This window comes from Tursiops truncatus, chromosome 3 (assembly GCF_011762595.2).
Source record: "Tursiops truncatus isolate mTurTru1 chromosome 3, mTurTru1.mat.Y, whole genome shotgun sequence".
Taxonomy (NCBI): domain Eukaryota; kingdom Metazoa; phylum Chordata; class Mammalia; order Artiodactyla; family Delphinidae; genus Tursiops; species Tursiops truncatus.
In genome coordinates this window covers 48,413,411-48,430,737 of record NC_047036.1, presented here as the reverse complement: position 1 = coordinate 48,430,737, position 17,327 = coordinate 48,413,411, and the positions used below count along the sequence as shown (strand labels likewise).

At 43.0% G+C, this 17,327-nt stretch overlaps 1 long non-coding RNA gene across 2 annotated transcripts in view; it reads right to left on the bottom strand.

The window, feature by feature from the left end:
- Nucleotides 1-5,533: 5,533 nt before the first annotated feature.
- LOC141278187 (uncharacterized) overlaps nt 5,534-17,327 on the bottom strand; it is an 88,060-nt gene continuing 76,266 nt past the window's right edge. For both annotated transcript variants that reach the window (XR_012330531.1, XR_012330530.1), the window contains exon 3: nt 5,534-5,795. This is a non-coding gene — a long non-coding RNA (uncharacterized lncRNA). The remainder of the gene's footprint in view (nt 5,796-17,327) is intronic.

Here is a 17,327-nt window from a genome sequence, read left to right as displayed (position 1 = left end):
GGCTTTGAAGTTTCATTAGATCCCATTGTTTATTTTTGTTCTAATTTCCATTACTCTAGGAGGTGGGTCAAAAGAGATCTTGCTGTGGTTTATGTCAAAGAGTGTTTTTCCTATGTTTTCCTCTAAGAGTTTTATAGTGTCTGGTCTTACATTTAGGTCTTTAATCCATTTGGAGCTTATTTTTGTGTATGGTGTTATGTAGTGTTCTAATTTCATTCTTTTACATGTAGCTGTCCAGTTTTCCCAGCACCAGTTGTTGAAGAGGCTGTCTTTTCTCCATTGTATGTTCTTGCCTCCTTTGTTGTAAATTAGGTGCCCATATGTGCATGCGTTTATCTCTGGGCTTTCTATCATTGGTCTATATTTCTGTTTTTGTGCCAGTACCATATTGTCTTGATTACTGTAGCTTTGTAGTATAGTTTGAACTCAGGGAGACTGATTCCTCCAGCTCTGTTTTTCTTTCTCAGGATTGCTTTGGCTATTCAGGGTCTTTTGTGTTTCCATACGAATTGTAAAATTTTTTGTTCTAATTCTGTGAGGAATGCCATTGGTAGTTTGATAGGGATTGCATTGAATCTGTACATTGCTTTGGGTAGTACAGTCATTTTCACAACATTGATTCTTCCAATCCAAGAACATGGTATATTTCTGCATCTGTTTTTGTCATCTTTGATTTTCTTTCATCAGTGTTTTATAGTTTTCTCAGTGTAAGTCTTTTGCCTCCTTAGGTAGGTTTATTCGTAGATATTTTATTCTTTCTGTTGCAATGGTAAATGGGATTGATTCCTTAATTTCTCTTTCTGATTTTTCGTTGTTAGTGTATAGGAATGCCAGAGATTTCTGTGCATTAATTTTGTAGCCTGCAACCTTACCAAATTCATTGATTAGTTCTAGTAGATTTCTGGTGGCATCTTTAGGACTTTCTGTGTATAGTTTCATGTCATCTGCAAACAGTGACAGTTTTACTTCTTCTTTTCCAATTTGGATTCCTTTTATTTCTTTTCCTTCGCTGACTGTCGTGGCTAGGACTTCCAAAACTATGTTGAATAAGAGTGGCGAGCATGAACATCCTTGTCTTGTTCCTTATCTTAGTGGAAATGCTTTCAGTTTTTCACCGTTGAGTATGATCTTTGCTGGGTTTGTCATGTATGGCCTTTATTATTCCTCTATACCCATTTTCTGGAGAGTTTTTATCATAAATGGGTGTTGAATTTTGTTGAAAGCTTTTTCTGCATCTATTGAGATGATCATATGGTTTTTATTCCTTAATTTGTTAATATGGTGTATCACATTGATTGTTTTGCATATACTGAAGAATCTCTGCATCCCTGGGATAAATCCCACTTGATCATGGTGTATGATCCTTTTAATGTGCTGTTGGATTCTGTTTGCTAGTATCTTGTTGAGGACTTTTTCGTCTATGTTCATCAGTGATATTGGCCTGTAGTTTTCTTTCTTTGTGATATCTTTTTCTGATTTTGGTATCAGGGTGATGGTGGCTTCATAGAATGAATTTGGAGTGTTCCTCCCCCTGTAATTTTTTAAAGAGTTTGAGAGGTTAGCTCTTCTCTAAATGTTTGATAGAATTTGCCTGTGAAGCCATCTTCATCTTCTGAACTTTTGTTTGTTGGAAGATTTTTAACTTCAGTTTCAATTTCATTACTTGTGATAGGTCTGTTTATATTTTCTAATTCTTCCTGGTTCAGTCTTGGAAAATTGTACCTTTTGAAGAATCTGTCCATTTCTTCATGGTTGTCCATTTTATTGGCATATAGTTGTTTGCAGTAGTCTCTTATAATCCTTTATATTTCTGCAGTGTCAGTTGTGATTTCTCCTTTTTCATTTCTAATGTTATTGATTTGCATCTTCTCCCTTTTTTTCTTGACGACTCTGGCTAAGGGTTTATCAACTTTGTTTATCTTCTCAAAGAACAAGCTTTTAGTTTTATTGATCTTTGCTACTGTTTTCTTTGTTTCTATTTCATTTATTTCTGCTCTGATCTTTATGGTTTCTTTCCTTCTACTGAGTTTGGGTTTTCTTTACTCTTCTCTCTCTAGTTGCTTTAGGTGTAGGGTTAGATTGTTTATTTGAGATTTTTCTCGTTTCTTGAGGTGAGGTTGAATTGCTATAAACTTCCCTCTTAGAACTGCTTTTGCTGCGTCCCATAGGTTTTGGGTCATTGTGTTTCCGTTGTCATTTGTTTCTACGTATTTTTTTTTATTTCTTCAGTGATCTCTTGGTTATTTAGTAGCGCACTGTTTAGCCTCCATGTATTTGTGGTTTTTACAGGTTTTTTTCCCCTGTAATTGATATCCAGTCTCATAGCTTCATGGTCAGAAAAGATGCCTGATATGATTTCAATTTTCTTAAATTTTCTGAGGCTTGATTTGTGACCCAAGATGTGATCTATCCTGGAGAATATTCCGTGTGCACTTGAGAAGAAAGTGTACTCTGCCACTTTCAGGTGGAATGTTCTATAAATATCAACTAAGTCTATGTGGTCTATTGTGTCATGTAAAGCTTGTGTTTCCTTATTTATTTTTTGTTTGGATGATCTGTCCATTGGTGTAAGTGGAGTGTTAAAGTTCCCTACTATTATTGTGTTACTGTTGATTTCCCCTTTCATGGTTGTTAGCATTTGCCTTATGTAGTGAGGTGCTCCTACGGTGGGTGCATAAACAGTGATAATTGTTATATCTTCTTCTTGGGTTGATCCCTTGATCATTATGTAGTGTCCTTCTTTATCTCTTGTAACAGTCTTTACTTTAAAGTCTATTTTATCTGATATGAGTATTGCTACTCCAGCTTTCTTTTGATGTCCATTAGTATGGAATATCTTTTTCCATCCCTTCACTTTCAGTCTGTATGTGTCCCTAGGTCTGAAGTGGGTCTCTTGCAGACAGCACACATATGGGTCTTGCTTTTGTATCCATTCAGCCAGTCTGTGTCTTTTTGTTGGGGCATTTAATCCATTTACATTCAAGGTTATTATTGATATGTATGCTCCTATTGCCATTTTCTTACCTGTTTGGGGTTTGTTTTTGTGGGTCTTTTTCTTCTCTTGTGTTTCCCTCCTAGAGAAGTTTCTTTAGCATTTCTTGTAAGGCTGGTTTGGTGGTGTTGAATTCCCTTAGCTTTTGCTTGGCTGAAATGCTTTTGATTTCTTCATCAAATCTGAATGAGATCCTTGCTGGGTAGAGTAATCTTGGTTGTAGGTCTTTCTCTTTCATCACTTTAAGTATATCCTGCCACTCCCTTCTGGCCTGCAGAGTTTCTGCTGAAATATCAGCTGATAACCTTATGGGGATTCCTTTGTATGTTATTTTTTGGTTTTCCCTTGCTGCTTTTAATATTTTTTCTTTGAATTTAATTTTTGTTAGTTTGATTAATATGTGTCTTGGTGTGTTTCTTCTAGGGTTTATCCTGGATAGGACTCTCTGTGTTTCCTGGACTTAGGTGACTATTTCCTTTCCCATGTTTGGGAAGTTTTTCACTATAATCTCTTCAAATATTTTCTTAGACCCTTTCTTTTTCTCTTCTTCTTCTGGGACCCGTAGAATTCAAATGTTGGTGCATTTAGTGTTGTCCCAGAGGTCTCTGAGATTGTCTTCAATTCTTTTCATTGTTTTTTCTTTATCCTGCTCCTCAGCAGTTATTTCCACCATTTTGTCTTCCAGCTCACTTATTCGTTCTTCTGCCTCAGTTATTCTGTTATTTATTCTTTCTAGTGTATTTTTCATTGCAGTTATTGTGTTGTTCATCTCTGTTTGTTCTTTAGTTCTTCTAGATCTTTGTTAAACATTTCTTGTATTTGCTCAGTCCATGCCTCCATTCTATTTCCGAGATTCTGGATCATCTTTACTATCATTACTCTGAATTCTTTTTCAGGTAGATTGCCTATTTCCTCTTCATTTATTTGGTCTTGTATGTTTTTACCTTGCTCCTTCATCTGTAACGTATTGTTTTGCCATCTCATTTTTTTTTTCTTTTTTCTATGAGAGGGATTGTGTTCCTGTCTTACTGGTTGTTTGGCCTGAGACTTCCAACACTGGAGTTTGTAGGCTGTTGGGTAGAGCTGGGTCTTGGAGCTGAGACGAGGACCTCTGGGAGACTCACTCCAATGAATATTCCCTGGGGTCTGAGGTTCTCTGTTAGTCCAGTGGTTTGGACTTGGAACTCCCACTGCAGGAGCTCCGGCCCGACCCCCCCCCTCCACAACTTGTGAACCAAGATCCCACAAGCTGAGCAGGGAAGCAAAAAAAAAAAAGAAAAGAAAAAAGGAGAACAATAACAAAGTAAAAAATAAAATTAGGCTAGGAAACTAACAGCTATGCTAGAAAAAAAATAAAAATAAAAATATAGATGAAACAACAACTGGAAGGTAAAACAGAACCACAACAGTAAAAAAGAGGAAGTGAGAAAAAATAGGTGGAAAAGGCCTTGGCTGTAGAGGGTGGGGCCTAAGCAGGTGTGAGCTTTGGGTGATGGGCAGGGCCTATGCTTAGGACTCACGGGGCTGGAAAAGGCCTGGCGGGTGTGTGGGGGGCTATCTGGCAGGTGGAGCTTAGGCTCAATGGAACAGAAGGGGCCCAGGCATGCTTCCCACCGGGCGGGGTACCCCACCTGGGAGCCCAGCAGGCTTCCTGGACTCGAGTGGGTGGGGCAAATGTCCTCCGCTCTTCTCCTGCTCCTCTCGCCTGCGTCTACTGATCTCCCCAGCCTCCCTCCTATGTCCCCAGGACCCACATGGCCTGGAGTGGGCTTTGGAGGGCACGAGATCAGCCTGAGACCTTAGCAGGTTCCCCGAGCCTGAGTGGGCAGGGCAAATGCCCTCTGCTCCTCTGGTCCTGGAGGGCCCCTCCCACCTGGCTCTCCTGTTCTCTCCTGGCCTCCCTCCTTCACCCCCAGGACAAACCTGGCCCGGAGGGGACCTCTGAGGGCATAGGACCTGGCCAGAAAGCCGGGCAGACTTCCCCAGATGATTGGGCAGGGGAAACGCTGGGCCTGCTCCCCACTGATCTGAGCCCCTGAGGGTCCCTCCAGGCATGGGAACCCCTCCCCCGCCCCCAGCCACCCCTCAGGGGCACCAGTCCTGTCAGGCCTCCACTTCTCCTCCTCCCTCAGTCCCCCCACGTCCTACAAGTTCACTTGGGGGCTCTTCCCACCTCCTTGGGCATCAGGGTCCTGCACCAGCGTCTGGCAGACACCTTAGTTGTGGGGAAACGTGAACTCTGCATCTTCCCACACCGCCATCTTGACTCCGAGAGCCCCCACTACCACAGTGCTTCCTTCCCATAGACAGGAGACTTGCCTTTTCTGAAGCAGGTAAGGAGGGAAATCCAGGGCTAAGAGGAACGGCATAGAGGACTTCTCCATGAGGCACAGCCAAAGCTTGTTTGGGGATGCCCAGTCTTCAACAGCTGGTCCAAGTGGACTAGATTAAGTTTCCACTGAGCATCTACTCAAACATTGAAAGCAGTGTTCTGATTAGCTATGGTTATGTAATCAGCCACCCCAAAGCTTAGTGGCTTAAAATAATTTATTAATTTATCTGACAGTTCTGTAGGTTAGCAAGGCTCAGTGGGTGGTAATCACTTACACTATCTCATCCTGCAGTCAGATGGTAGCTGGGTTTGGAGTTGTCTGCAGCCTTACTTGGGCTGAAAGTCCAACATGGCTCATTCACAAGGCTGGCAGTTGATGCTGGCTGGGAGCTCAGTTGGGGCTGTCCACTGGAGCCCCTGTGTGTGTCCTCTCCATGGGGCTGGGGCTTCTCACTATGTGGCAGCTGGGTCCTAAGGGGAAGTGTCCAAAGAGTGAGTGTTTCAAGAGCCCTGGGAAGGAGATGCAAAGCGTCTTATCACCAGCTTCAGAAGTCACACAGTGTCACTTCTGCCATATTTCATCAGTCAAATGCAAGTCACAGAACCTGCCAGATGCAAGAAATTGGGAGTATACAGAGCATACATGATGTAAGGTGTGATTCATTGAGGGAGCCATCTTTGGAAACAACACCACAGGTAGCATTGGTGAGACTGGTCCTTATTTCACAGCTCCTTTCACATGTTTCTTTTTTTTTTTTTTTAAGAATAACTCATCTCCTCTCCCTTTAGCTTTCCCCAAGGTAAGATATTAATGAGATCATATTTGAACTCCCTGACAAAGTAATGCTTCCTTATAAAGCATACTATTATTATCAGCCTTCCTGATCGCTCCCACCTGGATTCCCCAGAAGACAGGATGAGGGACGATATTGCACATATCTCAACAACAAACAAAACTTCATTAAATCCATTGAAATAGCACAGACATTCAGATTTAGTACAGATTAAATCCTATAACCAACAAATTACATTGAATTGCCTCCCCAAATCTGTAGAACCAGATGTTTTCCAAGCCCTACTTCCTTTAGGCAAGCACCCAAAGTAAGCAATGTGAAGGACTATCAAAGAATTAGAACATCCCCTGAGATCTGTTAGGATGGGATTTGACCCATTTTCTTTTAGTCACAGGTTCAGGCATCTTAAAATGAGAAAGAATAAACTTGCAGGATTTGTGAGTGTGAGTTGGCTGAGAAATGGGTCTCATTTAAATTGTATAAAATGCATCCTTATGCTGCTAGCAGGCACCCCTTTCCAGCCCTGGGGGATTCCCACCAGATCCTCTGGTCAGCATCTGGGGAGCTTGCTGTGCAACATCATGTCTGACACCCCACTCCAAGTCCAGAATCTTTCCCAGGAAAGAGGATAAACTCAAAATAAAGGTAAGGGTTTCAGACCATGTAAACTTCTGGGGTAGCAGCAGAGATGCTGGCATTGCACAGCATTTAGATATTTCTCTATGTTAAGCCACTGCTTTTGTTTTTTCTGAACATACACAATTCTTAATATTTTCCTGCTTATTTCTGCTTAACGGCCCTAAAAGGAGGCATTAGGCTTAGGCCAGGTGTTCAGCCACCCAGGAATGCTCCTGCTGCTGCAGACAGCAGTCCCTCTCCCAATGCAAACACCCCTAAAGCCCCGTGGGCCTGCCTTCCACATGCCGCAGCCCCCCACAGCCTTCTCCTAATGACTCCCAGTTCTCATTCCAGAAGACATCTTTCCTTCCGCATTAGACGTCGCAACATCCCAGGCATTCAGTTGCAGCCCACAAAGATCTCTACCTTCCTTCCTTCCCTTTGGCCAGTGTACAGTCAGGCCAAGGAAGGTGCAGTGAGCACATGGGAACTGGCTGGAGGCCGATTTCATGGTTTCTAGAAATGTGACAAACCTAAAATTGGAGATCCCTTGTGCTCTTAGGCAGGGTACCATTTGTTCAGGCATTCTTCATGTTTCCCTCCTCCCCAAATGCATCCATTTCTGCCCCTTTGCCTTTTTTCGCTAAAGAATGCTGTCCCCTACCCGACCCCCATGCCCCCGTCCACTGCCAAAGTAACCTCACTCAAGCTGTAGGCAGCCGCTAACCGACTCCTGCGTCTTTGCTCACAGTTAGGGCCCAGGTGCTGTGCACTGTTGATGTCTGGCTTTCTTCTGATGTTGCCTCTCTTGCAATAAGCATAGGCTGGGAACCTGCTGAAGTGCTGGAGATTCTGCTGAGTTCTGGGACCCAGAGCGAACAGTACCATACAAGAGGAGGCAGCACTGGGGACAGTCCTTACCCAAACTGGGCATGGGCTTTTGTGTGGGTTCATCTTGCCCATCCCAATAGATTAACCAGTGAAAATCAGGCCTTCTCCACACCAGCCAGCACAAGGCTCTGCCCACAGTGGACACTCAGTATTAACGGCCAGGGTGCTGATGGTCCCGGGAAGCACCCTTAGGCCAGAGGCTCCCTGTACTTCTATGAGGACCCCAAGTGCCGGGATTGGGTTAGGAAGCCCCTAAATAGCTACCTGGGAAGAGTGTCCTTAACTCCCATGATATGTCACACAGGGAAGGTTCGACCAATTTTAAAGTCCATGGCCAGAATTTGTTTCTAGTAGCTTAAGTCTGCTTTCTTAAAGGATAAACTTTATTTTTACAAGTTGAACAGATTCAAGATTGTCCGTGTGTAACGACCCTCTTTCTTGCTTGCACTGGAATACTCTTTCTTGAATGGTGTAGTGTCAGCAATCCTGAGTGTGGTGGGCAGCCTTCAGCCTTTCCTATGAGGCCTGAGCCCATAGGAGAGTAGATATCAGTGCTGTACTATTAATCTTTGACAACAATTAATCATTGCAGAGATTAACTTTTCTCAAATTATTTTTTAAACACAAATCTGCATATTTTCTTGGGAACCTGAGCTTGTGCACATTGTGTTTATATGCATTTGGGAAGGAAAGGCTTGGGAATCACGCCTTAAAGATGACCTTAGGCTCAAGGTACCCACACAACCGTTGAGAACTACCACAGTGCCTCACTGAAAGTGTTCACATTCCCTCTGTGAGGAGGTGGAAGCCTGACAGGTCTTCACGTCACTTGCCTAAGGAATTTTCTGCCTCTCTCCAGTGTTTTGCCTCTCCCCAGTGTGACGGAGACTTGGCGTGCTAGCCTCAGGGTGCAGTGGGAAGCTTGCCTTTTTAAATTGTCGTTTTATTGATCATGATGTATGCCAGAAATTGCGTCTTCTGCTTTATGTATTTTAATTACTTGCCTTTTCTTCCCTCTGTCTTTAAGTCTCTGGGTGATTGGATCACCAAGGGTGTAACTTTAAATAATTCTAATAAAGAAATAAATCTGTTATGATGTTGGCAAGTTGACCCTCTTTATTAGAGCAGCTCCAGAATGAAAATCAGTCTGAAGAGTTGCTGCTTGTGGAAGCAGAGTTCTTGTCCTCGCCGGGCTTCAGGCTGTGAGTGGGAATCGCTCCAAGATGCACACATTGAGCAAAGTAAGGCAGGCTGCAGGCCTGTGGGCTGTGGTGTGTGTAGATGTGTGTGTGCACGTGTGTGCTTTCATGTGTGCACAATCCGGGCACGCCTTTCCCAGAGACAGGAACAAGGCTGCTTGCCTTTATCTGGACAATGGGACACATTCCAGGATGGGAAGCATAATTCAAAACAAAGATCATCTGCTCTCCATGTTCAAAAGGAGCTGCTGTATTTTCAGAAAACGTTCTTCTCTCCTAACTTTCCTTGTCTATTCCCTGCACGCTGTAGGGGTGCTGCATCCTTACTGTGACTTAGGGCAGGAACCAATGGGGGAAAGCAGGGATGTGTCCCCCATCGAAGCTCCAAGGGTTGCTCCTTGAATTGACCTTCCCTCCCCTTGCTGCCCACTGGCCATCTCTCCAGGGCTGAGTCTCACGTTTGAGGCAACTACAAGTCAGGTGGTTCGGACAAAGTGTGCATGGAACAGCATGTCTCTCAAAGGCAGGATCAGGTAAGAGAAAACTAAGCTCACATCAGACCTCAGAACCAGAAGACACATTTCCTTTTAATTCCTACTTCATTCTGTGAGAAACTAAAAAAAAAAAAAAAAAGCCAATTCTGAAACCTGACCAATTCTGAAAAACTCTTTATATCTTTGTTACAGAATTAAAATGAACAAACATATATAGTTTAGTTTCTTTCAAATGATTTCTTATACATTATGTCTGTCACCTTATAGGGCATATAATTTTATTTTCATTTAACAGTTGAAGAAACGAGACTCAGAGGAGCTAAGTGACTTTCCTGAAGTCACACAGCAGTCAGGGCGAAGCCAGGATTTGAATTTCCCTCTTCTGACTTCAAGATCAGTTCTTTCCAACACATTTCTTTCCTCTTAATTCTTTTGACATTCCTAGCCTCTTTCTCGCTTTTTATTTCATCAGGAATCCATATATTACTCTAATGTTATAAAACCTCATTTTCCTCCTTTAGTTGCCACTTCAGAGACTGATTTTCCTGGGTGGTTTTGGGGAAATCATCTCCTTACAAACTGGCTGCAATACATGTGTCCATACACAAGAGTCCGCAGTCTGAGTATTGTAATTGCTTGGGCTGCAACAGCAGTCGAAGGGACCTTGCCATGACAGGACTCTGTCCTATGCTGTGAAGGCTCCAGGCTTCTGTCCCACTGACCCAGCTTCTCAGGCTCAGGGCTTCCTCTGGGATTTTAGAGGACATTTATAGCTATCATAAGGTATTCACTATGTGCCAGTCTCTCTTCTTGATGCTCAGCACATATGATCTTTTATCTTCACAAGATCCCTATATAAGATATGGATGATAATGATGACGACCATCCCCAGTTCACAGGTTAGGAAACAGAGGTTCAAAGAGTTTAAGCCACTGCTTATGCAGAGCTGCAATTTATTTTGTCTCTAAATCCCACATTTTTTTCTTTATACTCATTTTTCCTTTGTATTTGATATTAATTGCTTGGTATGAGAGAGCAAAAAGATTCTTGATACCTAATGGCTAAACATATGGAAAGCACCAGCATCAGCACCCTTCAGGTCACCCTTAAGGCCACAGGATGAAGCCTGTAGCCTGAGGCTCATGAATGGTGAGTTGGCCTAATGGATATGAGAATCAGGAGTCCCAGACTCTTAACTCCAATGCTCTAGCTAAGCACTAACCACCTGTGTGACCCTGGGCAAGTTTCTTTGCCTCTCTGGACCTCCATTTCCTCACCTGTATAAGTAAGCCTTTAAAGGAGGGCCTCTCTGAAGTCCCATCCTGTTCTAAGATTCCCAACACACACCTACTGGGACATGTTCTTTTTCAGGACAATTCTGCCACCCAGAATCTTATGAAGCAATAATACTCAATTCCCCATAAACACAATATTCAGCATTCCCACTTCCCCAAAGCATATGCCACCATGGATACCTGCCAACAGCACTGTGAATGGAAGTGAGGAATGAATGAAGGTCCTTTTTACCAATTATTTCAAGGACATGGTTTCTGCCTTGGTGGAGTTAATTACTTCGGATCCTCTCCTTTACTTTACGGTCCCATCAGCAGCACTATTGTGCCCCAGTCTTCTTTCTGGTATTTCCTATTTCTCAGTATCTCTCCATATTTGGCATACTAATAACATGAGACCCAGTGTCTCATGTTGGCTCATGTGGGGAGGGCTGAAGGAAGACCTACTTCATACGTGCAAGTGTCAAGTGAAGTGAGGAGGAAAGGATGGGAAGATGTTTTGATTTTGATTTTCATATTAATCAGCTTCTCTGTTCTTTCTCAGTCCTTCCAACTCCATCCTAATTTTACCTTTTATCGTAAAGGCTCAGGACCCTGATGGAGAAGGGGGAGGGGCAGAATATGGGGGAACAGAGAGTGAGAGGAACAGAGCCAATGAAAGGTATTTCATGAGCTACCATTTGGCACAGAATCCATCAGAATCCTGATCGTCAAAAGTCAGACCTTCATTTTTAAGAACCCAGGTTTATGTTTTGTTTTGTTATTGTTTGGTTTTTGTCATTGGCAAGATTGTGATTTTTTTGAATGTTACTGATTTCCTCTGTTGTTCACAGAAGCCCTGTGCACCTCCAAAGGCTGCTTACAGAAGAGCTCCGTGGCCAGGCTGGTACCTGGGCCTGAGGGAAGCCTGCACAGCTCTTACCCACCAGGGGCAACAGTGCAGGAATTCAGCATTCTCCATCAGTCCCATGCCCCAGGGAGGGGAGGGGCTGGGGAGAGGAGGGTGGGGCCTCTGCTGTGTTTGCCCAAGTTTCACAAGCACTTAGAGTAGGAGCGTGTCCAGCAGAAATTCCCTTCCCAGGGCTACACTGGGCAGCAGGATGATGAAGGCAGGGAGTAACGTGGCGAACAAAAAGCTGATCTCTGATGACAACCTGGAGAGGCGTGAAAAGGTTTTTATCAATGACGTAGGTTGCAGACAGTCCTGCCCGCTACAAATCATGGTCGTCAAATCATGGTCATTGTGTTTTAGAACCGCTGTCAGGGGCTGGCCTTGTGGGGAAGGAGCATACAACTGGCTCAGTCACAGAGGACTCCTGGGCTAGCAGTTGCTATTCTGGAGGCGGGTGGAGAACTGATCTGATCCCACAACAACAACAAGCTGTTTAAAATGGTGGGGGAAGGGCGCAAGTGCCTTATTTTCATCTCTATAATAGTGAAGGGCCATGAAAGTATGAACTGGCTTATAGGCCAACAAAATGAGCAGTGTGAGATGCAAGGAGAGACGCTCAGAGCATTTTAGCTGCGTGGCCATGATCCCCGAAAACACTGAAGTGAAAAAAAATCAAATCAATGGATTACTTTGTCTTGATGGGTTAAAAACTGGTCTGCTTTCTTTTTATTTTCCTCACTGATGCTGGATCACTGAATTAATGAATCTGGTCTCTGTTCCCTTCGGTTTAACTTGGATGTAAATGTTGGGAGGAGAATCCTAGGGTGTGTATCTATTCTAGACAATTGTTTGTATTGGGGCAGCTGAGGACTATGGGGACAGAAAAATGAAAAAGAAACAGGTGACAAGAAGTGGGTCACAGCAATCCCATTACTGGGCATATACCCTGAGAAAACCATAATTCAAAAGGAGTCATGTACCAAAATGTTCACTGCAGCTCTATTTACAATAGCCCAGAGATGGAAACAACCTAAGTGTCCATCATTGGATGAATGGATAAAGAAGATGTGGCACATATATACAATGGAATATTACTCAGCCATAAAAAGAAATGAAATTGAGCTATTTGTAATGAGGTAGATAGACCTAGAGTCTGTCATACAGAGTGAAGTAAGTCAGAAAGAGAAAGACAAATACTGTATGCTAACACATATATATGGAATTTAAGAAAAAAACAAATGTCATGAAGAACCTAGGGGTAAGACAGGAATAAAGACAGACCTACTAGAGAACAGACTTGAGGATATTGGGAGGGGGAAGGGTAAGCTGTGACAAAGCGAGAGAGAGGCATGGACACATATACACTACCAAACGTAAGGTAGATAGCTAGTGGGAAGCAGCCGCATAGCACAGGGAGATCAGCTCCGTGCTTTGTGACCGCCTGGAGGGGTGGGATAGCGAGGGTGGGAGGGAGGGAGACGCAAGAAGGAAGAGATATGGGAACATATGTATAAACTGATTCACTTTGTTATAAAGCAGAAGCTAACACACCATTGTAAAGCAATTATACTCCAATAAAGATGTAGAAAATATATAAATTAATTTAAAAAAAAAAAGAAAAAAAAGAAGTGGGTCAAAGTAAGAACTGTTGAGGTGTAGTGACATAAGGGACCAGGACAAATTGAGATTATAGCAAAGAGAACTTTTGAGATGAATGACTTCTGAAAAACTCTTTATACCACAGTTCCAGATAGCTTACAAAAATATTTTGAAGTTCTTGTGACTTACATAAATGCGCACTTTTATTGTTACGAGACACCATTGTAAGTTGAAATGGGTTTATGGAGTTTCAATAGGCTATTCGCTTTGAGTGGGTGGGATAGAGGGACATGATTGCGAATTACCTGAGATCTGAGAAAGACCCCTGGGAAAGGCACTTAACTCTGTGTAGGATTAATCACCCTCTAAAATCTCAAGTTCATTTACATATATTTCTGAGAAACACTGAACCGCATTCTTTTCCTCAGAAGCTCTGCTTGTTCAGTTTACTGACACCAGACTCTCTAAGGCTATCGTCCTGACGGTACTTAAAGCATATTCTGGTTGGCTAAAACATCCTTCGAAACTTTCTCATACCTACTTTCCTCAGAATGTGTACAATGAGGAAAATTCATTTCCTTCCTGTCAAGAAAAGTTAATGATCATTTTCCATTATATTAAAATATTACCCATTGTTATGACTTCAGTTTAATGTTCCTGTAGAAATCTCCATGTGCTGCAGAGTTTAGCTATGCCAAGGCCAAGGCACCTGTGTGTTATTTCAGAATTTTCTCTTAAAAAAAAGGGTTGCTGAAGATGAGTTATGTAAAAAAAAGAAAGGAAAATCATACCGTTTCAGGAGAATAATTATATTTTTAAACTCACTTTTAGCATAAAAACCCCAATTTTTAACAATGTTGTCTCCAGAATATAATTATAAATGCTACATTGAGTCTCTGAACCAGAAATAAGAGCTCTCCTTTAAGATATAATACATGCTTTAAGTACTGGGACAACGTTTCTCTTCTGGGAGAGATGCAAAGTAGAATTACAGGCTACTGCTGTATTGTATTTCCTCAAGTAGTTTAGTTATTGTTGTTATTTTTTTAATTTCCTGCCCTCCTTGGGGGTTCATCATTTGTGTCCACAGAGGACAAAGACAGGTTGGGAAGTGAACAGATGGAAAAACCAGAGTGACCTCAGAGGACTTCCAAATTCCATGAGTTAGGAGGTGTTTCTCCCCATATTTTGGCAAATGTCCAGTCACTAGGACCAGAATTCTAGCAATGTGAAGGAGACTGTAGTGGGAGCAATGAAAGGAAGGGGAGAAAGAAGATGGGATCTTAAAGTGGAGTGAGATGCTTTTTGGGAGAAGGGGAACAGCATGGTATTCATTCCAGCAGGCCAATCCAGTACTGGTTCCTTCCCTTCTCTATTACATTGTTAGTTCAACAGGGCTGCCATAACAAATTACCACAGACCGGGTGGCTTAAACAACAGAACTTTATTTTCTCACAGTTCTGGAGACTGGAAGTCCAAGATCAAGGTGTAAGCAGAGTTGTTTTCCTCTGAGGCCTCTCTCCTTGCCACGCAGACAGCCAACCTCTTGTCTCTTCCCATGGTTTTTCCTCTGTGCACACCCACCCCTGGTGTGTCTCCTTCTTCGTATAAGGACACCAGTGATATAGGATTAGGGCCCCACTCTATCGGCCTCAGGTTAACTGAAACACCCCTTTGAAAGGCTTACCTCCAAGTAACTCACTAGGGGTCACCCATATGACTTCATTTTATCTTAATTACCTCTTTAAAGGCCCTATCTCCAAATACATTAGCTCTCACAGTATTTTATTTTAGATAACATGTCTCGTACAAAATACAGTAATATCAGGCATCTTTAGATATTCCAATTGCGTTATGGGTTACCCACATATAACCTGGATTTCAGCTACCCACCTCCCCCTCCTTTGGGAGAATCAGATAAACTCGATCAAAACCAATTTCACCATCCATAAAGTCCGAAGTGTGTGCTGTGATTCCTGGGACCATCCAGGCCCTAAGTTGTATGGGGTCCTCCCATAGGAGTTCACAATCATGGGTGCTGCCTCAACTTCACCCATCACAACCAGACCTAAAACTCAGCTCCTTCAGGGTTTTTCCCAAACCTTCCCTCACACCCAGCATTTTGAGAGTTTCATTACTTTTAAGAATTGGGGGCTGGAACCAGGGCCGTGGGGAGGGCCTCTCCTCACACAGGCCACAACATTACCTCCTGCCCATCTCTCTCACTCCCACCCACCCACTTCCCCTCACTTTCTTTTCTTTCCTCTCCTCTTCCGCCTATGATTATGACAAAGTCCTCTCCTTATCTCATGCAGACGTTTAATAATAACTTTCTAGCTTGACTATACTCTTGGGTCTCACCCTCCACCCAAGTGGCTTGCTACGGTACTTCTTCATCCAAATATATTCAGGGCTCTCTTTAAGAAGGATTCTGGTGAATACAGTTTTCTCTACCTTGCTGTAAGTACATAAGTCAGCCCCTGGTTTTGGTCCAGCCCCCATGTTCATCCTACACATCCACAGCAGTATGCCGTGGGCATCTCCCTGAATTCCCGCCTCTAAGGGAGCAGGACAGTAGCAATCCTGCTTGCTTGGTGCAGCCACAGCTGTTCAGAAAACAGCAACAGGGCTGTGCAAAGTGATGCCACCCACACTAGAAGTCTTTTTCATTTCACTGAAGTGCAATACTCCCCGGTGCAACAGCTTAGCAGGTTTCCTGTTTGCAACTCTCAGGTGAACCTATGGCTGCAGGCAGACTGTTTAAACCTGCCTCTTCCAGACTTCTCTCAACTCACAGTCAGTATTTCTGCAGCCGAGGAATTCTCACTTGCCACAGAAAAAAATTCTCTGAATATTTGTGTCTCACCCAATTCAGATCACAAAGGATAAATGGGCACACTCTCTCTGAACTTGACTTCAGGGGTATGTCTATCAATCCAAATGATCCTGGTTGCCAGAGACTGCAGAATTCATCAGCCTAGGGCCCAGTTCCTCCCTGGTGTCTTGAATCTGCTGACAGTTCCTTTTTTCCCCAACTTGAGAAGGGATGGTCAAGGTTCTTAATGTTTTCTTTCCTTCCTGTCCCTTCCGTCACTTTCCTTAGTCTCCAGTCCTCGCCAACTTGCACACTCTCCCTAGGACTCAAATACCAGATGGTATCCCATTATTTGATGAAAACTCTCCAAACGAGAGTAAGGATATTGACTCTGAGCATGAGGGCACTCTAGCTATGCAATATTTTCAACTCGCCCAAGCTGCCTACAGTGCAGAAATATACCTCGTGGAACGGAAGCGTGCATGCAGTGATTCCTGCGAGATGTCACTGCCCTCATCAGAAGCCACAAAGTCATGAGTTTCTGATACTCCAGTCCTTGAAATAAAAAATCATAACATCTTAGTTTTTTTCTTTTCTGAGCCACTGAGCCAGCCATTTTTGTTAGTTCTCAGAACTTCTTGTCAAGAATATACATTTCCTTTCCTCCACAACCAAGCATTCCCCTGGGTCTATTTGCAAAAGGATATTCTAATGGGTACAATATTTGAATACTGCTGCATTGCCATTATACCTGCCTCATTATCTTACGGAAATCTATCTGTCCTTCCTTTGGAAATGTGCTGATTGTGGAGCTTGGTAAATCTCAGGCTGAAAGCAGATTTATGAGCTGTCCTCCAGTTCCTGTCTGTTCTCTCCTAAGGCCACAACCCCAAAAGATCAGTCACTGAAACGAGTTTTGGTGTCAACTCTGAAATTCTGTGTTTTAAGAACATATCCTAATGAAACCTGGGAAATAGCATGCGAAGGTTTCACTCCTGCTGTACCCCAGAAGGTCACATGCTCTAATTCAGCTTAAAGGGACACTAATCATATTCAGCATGTGAGTAGAGAGGCTTACGGTTGGAGATGACACCGTCATTTGCATAGGATGTAAAAATGAAGGACCATTAATTTTATAGCATTAATTGAAGAGCAGAAGTGTTAGACCTCTATAATTATCTTCAGTGAATACATTTCAAAGACATCTTCACAAATGAAGCTTGTGTGTGTGACTGTGGAGGGTACAGACACCAACAGCAAAGGCAAAGCTCCACACTGTCCTCTTCAAGATGCACAGATTAGCAAATCATTAACTTAAAAGCTTAACTTAAATCTGAATTGCTTCCTCGGTGTGGAAACAAGACACTGTGGATTCTAGGCTCCTGAGAGGAGCTTCTGTCCAGACCTAC